Here is a 9,081-nt window from a genome sequence, read left to right on the forward strand (position 1 = left end):
AGGAAGGGCCACAACTGACCCTGGTAACTATCGCCCCATAAGTCTGACTAGCCTGGTCTGCAAGGCTATGAAGTGATCATCATGGAACTCATTAACAAAGACAATGAGAACCTCCAAACACTTGAACCCGACCCAGTTCGGCTTTGTTAAGGGCAGATCATGCCTACTAAACTTGGTTGACTTCTTCAAGATAGTCACCAAGGCCATAGATAAGGGGAAGGTGGTTCACACAACCTACCTTGACCTCGCCAAGGCTTTTGACACCATTCCCAACTCGGGAATTATAGAAAAACTCACCAGCCTGAACATAAACCCCTACGTCACAAGATGGGTTGCCAACTGGCTTACAAACAGAACTCACACAGTAAGAATAGCGGGCTCCAGGTCTGACTCTAAACCAGTCACAAGTGGTATCCCACAAGGCTCAGTCCTGGGACCCCTACTGTTTAGCATATACTTCTCAGAAGCACAGGCAAACACAGGAGGACTATGGCTAACCAAGTTCGCCGATGACTGCAAACTGGGAGCCATAATTTGACTCTCCAGCTGACATGGACATTCTCCAAAAGGGCCTTACTGAGATGGACACCTGGTGTCAAAGTCATGGTCTCAAGCTAAATGCCAAAAAATGCATAGTCATCCCATTTGGGAAAAACAAAACACCCATGAATTACCATAGAGGTGGCAGCCCCCTTAATACAGAAGAGGTAATAAGAGATCTGGGGACCCAGGTAGATAGTAATCTCTCCTTTGACAATCATATTGCCAGAGTAGTTAGGAAATCCTTCTATGTAGCCTATCTAATTACTAAAGGGTTCACATCTAAAAATAAAGAGGTTATAGTGCCCCTCTACTCGTCACTCATCAGACCCATCATAGAGTACAATGCCCCATTTGGGATGTACCTCACAAGACACTTCCAACAGCTGGAAAACGTGCAAAAGTACCTCACCAAGAGGCCCGACTGGAAAAACTCAGGCTGTACTCAGTGGCATATCGCTTACTCAGAGGTGATCTCTGCCTGACTTACAAAGCCATGTCCAACTCAGAATTGATGGACATGCTCCACCTAAAGAAATCCAAGTCACTGCGAGCCACTCACTCTAGTGAGCTAAACCTCACCACAACAATAAATAGAACATGCTGGAGGGATAGATTCCTGTCACAGAGACTCCCCATGCTTTGGAACAAAATTCCTAACTACATTAGGCAGAGCCCCTCACTAACACTCTTCAGGAGAAACCTTGACAAGTGAATGGGTAACAGAAAATGCACCCCTGGGATCACTTCATTGGGTCTTCTTGACAGAGGCTCAGTTAATTAATCAATGGGGGGGCGAAAGCTGACACACTCTGGCTAGGCGTATAAATGCACTCGGGCAGATAGCCTAGTACCTGCCTATGAACCTATGAACCCATGACTAAGATAAGTAAACATAAATTGTATAAAATGTAGATTGTCCTAATAATAAATAACAATATAAACCTCAAAGCATGATGACAACTCTCTCACACTATACTGAAACTCAAACAAGACTGCAGATAACATGTCCATTTGCCTACAAATATAAGTTCTTTAATATTTACTATCACATTACCACATTTTTTCTGCACTATCTTCTTGTATTCTGAACCACCCCCATTCTCCAGATAAGGCTATGTCATGTATGCAGTAATACAAGATAGACTGGCCATTTTCCCTCTCCCTGAATGAGCCTAATCATCTTCCCTGCTTTTTTTGTCAAGTACTTAAAATACTAATTGAACTGTTATTGCCTGAGACATAGACATAGTCTAGATTTTGTTCCTCTTTGCCATTGTTGCAGGCTTGAGTTGCATGTCTGTCTAAGCTGCAGGCTATGTATATAAAATAGCTTTCATTTATACTTTACAAGAGTTGCTAGCAACCAACTTTCCGGAACAAGTCAGTTCACAATAAGTATAATCAACTTTACTGAGATTAATAATACAGTTTGTTAGATGGTATATTAAAGTTAGGTAAAACAGTGTACATAAAAAGCGTTTAAGGATGGTATCTAATTTTATAAATAATGTGCACATTTATAATTTTAAGTACTATATCACTTCAGTTACACAACACTTATCTGAAGACAAAATGGGATATCTTATGTCAATATTAACAATACAAGAAATAAGATGAAGATTTTAGAGGCCAGTAACATATTATGTGATCCAAGTTATTATGGTTTGCAATAAAACAATCAAATGATTAATATTAGAGACAATACACTGTATAAAATATATTAATCTGTAACAAAGATGTTAACTCATTACAGCCAAGTACACCTCCAGGCATTTCTGTAATTACCTCCTACTGCGCCTCTAGGTGTCAAATATTGCTTGTTCATATTTACATTAATAATTCCAAAACTATGCTATATACAAGGTATTAGAATATTTTATCTTGAAGCATACATGATGGCAATCACAATTGCATTGATATTTGACCTCTGTCAATGAGTATTTGTTAGAACTATAAGGTGATAGCTTCATTTTTTTAAAGGCTCAAGCCACACCCACTGGAAAAAGGAGAACCATACCCACAGTCTCAAAAACACATGTTTATTTCATCAGGGTTTGGTGCTTCCTACATTTTAACACCACTCTGAGACTATTTACAAGTTTTTAAATATTTGTATACAAAACGTCTGAGTCTGACCACATGAGGTCTAGCATCTGGAAGTGATCCTGATTGTTTAGTTTGCGTCTAGGTATCCCACAATGCAGTACTTGTCTGTAAAAATGATATCATGCAGGCCTTTTACTTCCTAAACCTCCTGTCACTGCATTGATTTTACATGCATACACTACTGTCATTCAGTCAGTTTTAAGTAACATTTCATGCCATTCAATGACTACATAAAATACAAACAGTGCAAATGCCACACAACAGACTTTCAAATTGCTTTTTACTGCTGTTTCTTTTAGAATGGTTAAATTGCAGTCTATTGGGAAGCCTGAATTGTACTTCTTCGACTCATCTCCAACCCCCCTTCCTACACCTAACTTCCCTAGCTGTCATTGTGCTAAGGTTAATTTGAGCTGTTACGTGTTGTGATAGACAGCTCACAGCAGGAGGTTTGACTCGTACTGTTTCCTTGTTCTAGCCTTTACTTTCTGTATGGGTAGGGGAAGAACCAGGGAGCTGTGACATCACAGCATGGGTGGGTTTTTAGGATGGTCATGGGGATGTCAATTTGGGGAGGGAATTGGCCAGAAAACTACTTGTATTCATTGGTCTTGATGACTTCAATGAAATGGAGACTGCAGCAAGCTTTTCCAGGTTGGGAGAAAAGTTTTTTGAAAGTACGGTATGGTACTGTTCTAGTGTAGAGAAACAGTCAATTTAAAATATTTTAAATGCTGTATTGCTGTTTATTCATAGTAGGGCTATAAATAGGGAGAAAAAGGACAGAGAAGTTGAGCATTTAATAATAGAATCCCATTGTTGCCCTTTAAAACTACACACTCAAAAGAACTGTACTGTAGGGAATGAGTTAAATATATCCTTCCATATCTTCTTACTACAACATAAGCATTAAAAAGCCCTTTACATAGAATGAAAAGCCATTATATTCCTTTACTATATCTAATTAACTCTTGCTTAAAATTGAATGACATCAGCTACTATCTGTGATAGACAGTGGCAGACAGCAGCTATGTCCAAACTAACATTCACCCTTCATAACCTTTAGAAACGTCCTAACTAACATAGCCTTTCTTAATAAACACCCATGATACATAAGGACACTATTGGGCTTATAAAGTCCCTGGTGGTCATTAGCCTAGTATTTAACTCTGAACTCACAGTATTCTCAGCATTTTACTTTATAAAGCTTCTTAATGAGACATTTAACATATCATATCAAAAAAAAAAAAGAAAAAAATCTAATCATATGAGGGAACAACACACTTGTATACAAGACATCCCAACAAAATAAATAAATAATTAAAAATCAAAAATGCAGGTCTTAAAATATAGATAAACTATATAAAACTGAACACTCTTAGGTGTTTAAAGGAATTTGTACAAAAGGTTAATTAAGAGCACTCAGCATGTTATGCAAGCATTTTCAACAAAATTTCAAATCTGCAATGTTTCACAGAATACCAAAAATGTATATTATGTTACTTCATAGATAAAGTTATTAATTATTTTAGTAGGAATATTTGTAAATTTGTATATTTACAGTTTTTCCTTGATTCTTTGTTGACAGTTATATTGCTGGTATGTTTTAATAAAATAAAAAGCAAAGGTGAAGAGAAAACACTGTCCTGAAAGGATTCTACAGCTGTTCAACAAATAGCAGTTCAAGCTTTAGCTTTGGTTCAAAATTTGAATTCCAGTAATTTAGAGAAAAAATCAAATATACTCAGAAGTTATTAAAATAAATATACTCTGAAGTTATTAAAATAAATGAAACTTTGAAGAAATGTATCAACACAAACAACAAATGGTTGGAAAAATAGAATAAGCTTTAACTAGTTATTCAGGTGACCTGATAAAACTGCAAAAATCAGAAGGTGAAATGAAGAAAAAGCAGGCTAAGTATGAGACTTCTCAAGAACAGCTGTTTCAAAAAATAGTAGAACTAGAAGACAGAGCGCTTAGAGAAAACCTGATATTTTCTGCTGTATCACAGAAACTAAAAGGAACAGATTCTATTAATTTTAAGAAAGAACAAATAAGCAGTTGGACTGGTGTTCTGCAGCATGTTTTGTTAACTGAAAGGGCATATGTGCTCCAAACCTGGCCATGAGAAAGCAGCCAAGACCTACATTAGTAAAGATGCAATCATTCTGGCAGAAAGCATTGATCCTGACAAAACTGTAGCAGAAGGGAAAAGTATTAAAAATTGGAGAGCAGAGTGTTTGTAAAAATAATTATTCACTTTTCAACAGGAAGAAGAGAAGCAGATTTATCTTAACAATCCGGCCTTTTGAGAGGCAGGTATGACATTCAAGCTGCTGTATCCAGCGGTCTTCAGAATATTTTTTCCTGGAAGATCAAAGACATTTTTGATGATGCAGAATAGGGTAAGGAGAAACCAAAAAGGGAGTCAGCAAACTGAAAGAGGACACTGCTTCTCTTTTTTGTGTCAGTGAAGTTCATGTGGAGACACTGTTAGTGAAATGTTTTCTAATGCTCCAAAGGAAAATGATGGAGAGATAGAAAAATCAACAAACAGAAATTATCTAAAAGAAAGAAGAGTACCTTGGACTTGAACAAGAGTATAGAGCTGGGAAGTAGAGTTGATCTGGAAGAAGACCAACTACACTGAAATTAGTGGATAAATGTGAGGTTATAAATCATCAATCATATTTGTAAAACATGTATTTGCAACAAAAAGTGGTTATGAAAAGGCTGGACTTTTGTTGACATTGATAAACTAATGGGTTAATTGTAAAGAATATACTACACATTGTGTGTTTAAAATTTAGAAGTACACTAAATAGCAAAAAAAATAACTGTAAGTAAAACAATTTTGTTCTTATTAATATATAAAGCATTTCATGATGTAAAGTGCATGTTACATTGGGAATCTGAGTGGTGTAGTGGTTAGAGTTGTCACCTCACAGCAACAGGATCTCCAGTTCAATTCTAAGATGGGGTGCCTTCTGTGCATGTCCACTCTGCATTTGCATTTGTTTCCTCCAGGTGCTCCAGTTTCCTCTCACATTCCAAAGACAAATGGGACTGGTCTGAAAATAAGACAAAAAGTTGGAAATAAGCTTTTAAACCCAAATCAGCATTTTGCCATAATAGTCAGTGGCATGCATAAGACAACCATACCAGGGAATACTGGTTGCTAAAGCGGAAGGCTCAGTGTGAGTGTGGCAACTATGAATTAGCATTCTGTTTTATGCAAATGATGGGATTGATACTGAATCATAGATTTCCTCTCAGTGTTAGCTTGCTCCCAACAGTGTAGGTGCAGCAACACCATTGTATAAGTATAAGAGGTAGATGACCTGATAAGGGGAAGTGTCATGCAAGCTGAAAGCTTATTGGAGCTCTGTGGCCCGTGTTTGCCCTTAGCTAAGCACAGCTAAGGAAGAGGGGTGTGTCTGAGGCTGCCTAGCAGTGTTTACATTGCCTAAATGGGTGTGCATGCCACGCACTGGGTTTTAAACAAAAAAAAAACAGGAAATAGCAGCTCTGTTCACATCTGAGCACTGGGTATGTGCGCCACACCTCGGGGCTTAAACAGGAAGGCAATGGGAAGGGAAAACAGCAGTAGGAAGGCAATCAAGGAGAACTAACATAGCTGACAGGTGAAATGTATCAGAAGCAGCCAATTATACATGGAACAGCCTAGCACACTACTATAATCTATGCAAACACCTTTCAGTCTGTTTTTTCCACAAACTTTACACCACTGGTGTACACAGACAGGGAAATTGTTTACCTGACAAAACTAACAAAATGTTAGGGGCTGCTGTCATTCTCATACACCAATGTGTACAGACCCAGGGTAACCTACCAGGGGCTACATGAGCAGGAGATAGTGGAGCACTATGGAGTGGACAGGGACATTCTACCCTAAATTGTTGAGCTGTGCTGGCCACGCCACACACACAGAACAAAGAGAGGGGATCCCATCTCAGTGGATACCAGGGTATGTGTAGGCTTAAGAATACTAGCCACGGGTACCTTACAAAGGGCAACTGGGGATATCATGAGGATCTCACAGGCATCAGCATCCCAGGTACTCCACCAGTTCCTGGATGCCATGTCAACACATGCCGGTGAGCACATATATTTCCTCAACACCCGTGAGGTGTTGACCAGCAATATGCATCTCTTCCACCAAATAGCAGAATACCCCGAGGTAGTGGGTGCTATAGACTACCTGCACATATACATCTAAGCACCACCCGGTGAACACGGTTGGGTCTACATAAACCACAAGGGTTTCCCCTCCATCAACTGCCAGATTGTGTGCGATGCCCAGGGCATTATCTTGAATGTGTGTGCTGGCAGCCCTGGAAGCTATCACAACTTCCATATCTGGTATATGACACAGCTGTACCAGTTATTTGCCAGTGGGGAAATCCCATATGGCCACCTATTGGGGAATGCTGGTTACGCACTGGAGCCTTGGCTGATGACACCCATCAGACATGCACACACACCTGAACAAGAACGCCACAATGAGGCACACGCACAAACCAGAATCATAATAGAGCATGTATTTGGGATGCTCAAGTCATAGTTCCAGTGCTTGGACATATCCGGTGGAGCCTTGCAGTACTCTTCAGCTACATGTACACGGATGTTCATAGTATGTGCCATGCTACATAATATGATTCTGCAGAAACAGCTGCATCAGGAACAGCATGGGGCAGGGCTACACAGCCCCCCCCACCATTGCCAAGGCCATCACAGCCACAGAGGGACTCAGGAACAACCTGAGCCTGACCATGTAGGCAGAAGGAGGTGTGCCTGGTATGCCCAGGCTTTGGCAAAGAGGCAAAGCATAGCACAGACACTGACACAGTAGAGACTCAGGGAATGACACCTCTCTGACTCATGCACACACACAGTAAAAGGGATGCCAAACATGACACTACCTGTGCTTTACCATGTGTACTATGTGCAGCCGACATAGTCAGCCCTCCAGCACCGTCCTCAATACTGGCACAGCCGCAAGGTAAGTCACTCTTCCTATCAATTGCTGAATGGATTAGCATGTTCTGATAGTTGTATCTATGGTGTGGACATGAGCATGCAAGGGAATCGGGTGGCTGAATGGGATGGCAGCAGATAGTGGGCACCTATATAGGCAGCATGAAATCCATATACTGGTGTCAACATACTAGGCAGTACTACTGCAGTACATGTGGTGGCCCAAATGTGTGTCCATAGGACACACACATGCATGTCAGTGAGGCTCAAATACCCAACACCAGCCTCAGCCAGCAGGGTTTAGATGACCATAAAGAAAGGCTGGGCTAAGGCCTCCAATTGATGGCAATGGTGAACAGCCTCTCTCCAGACCTACACAAACAGACTACAACAGGTCTGGCAGTTGTATGTTAGTTCTGAAGGGTAAGAAGTCTGAAACTGAAATGTAGGTCAGTAAAACCTAAGATCTGTACTCTACTGATATGCCTCCAGTCTGCATGATGTCAGAATACAAAATGCAATGGAAGCCAACAGAGTACCTGAAATACCAATATAGTCATTAGAAAATGTTCAAAGTCGTCAGGTGTGCCACCCTCCACAATCCTATGTAGAAATGCAGTAACATGTAAATGTGAGGTGTAATAACAGTGGAGCACAGATTACCAGAGCTGACCCAATCTACAGGATAGACTATTGCATGTGTATAATATGTAGGGATCCATGTGTTAGGTTGTGTGTTCAATATTCTCTGGAAGTGGTCAGCATGTAGGCATGGAGGGTTGTGTCTCGGTGGCCTATGGTCAGTACTGTTAATGACAGGGCCATGTTCTGACAACTGCAGTGTCAACCACAATGCTTCTCAGCAATACCCATGTCAGCAGTCATCCATACTCATTATCCAAATGTCAGTATCTGTCACCATCTGAAAGATGGACATGCCATGAATGTGGGCCCAGACATACACACAGTACACAGGCGGAAGTACCCTAGACAGAGTACATAAAATGTAACTGTCAATTGCATACACCTTTGGAATTGTACATACAGGTTAGTAGAACATTAGTTGTCTGTGTAGTATGGAATACTGATGTAGTCTCGCCAATCAGTGGCAGACCACAAAAGGCACAGTTATGAAGTAATGAAAGACTGCCTATGTCCCCGCACAAGGCAGCATAAGGGGGATGTCCCATGTATATCTGTGAGTCAGCTGTAAGAAGCTTCCATATCACACATGCACTCAACTCACCCCACCATCAGCCACAGGTTTATCAGTGGTCATAGCCTTGCTGTTGAGAAGGAGTACAGTATGACCCCTACTTCTGTATGGGAATACTCACAGAATGCAGCATGCTGAAGAGGTGTCCCATACAGGTGTGTCCCTAGCTGTAAGCAGCACCCTGCCAGCATCCAGACCAATGGATTAGTATGGAC

This window comes from Protopterus annectens, chromosome 2.part2 (genome assembly GCF_019279795.1).
Source record: "Protopterus annectens isolate FY-2018-M chromosome 2.part2, PAN1.0, whole genome shotgun sequence".
In the NCBI taxonomy this organism is placed as follows: domain Eukaryota; kingdom Metazoa; phylum Chordata; order Ceratodontiformes; family Protopteridae; genus Protopterus; species Protopterus annectens.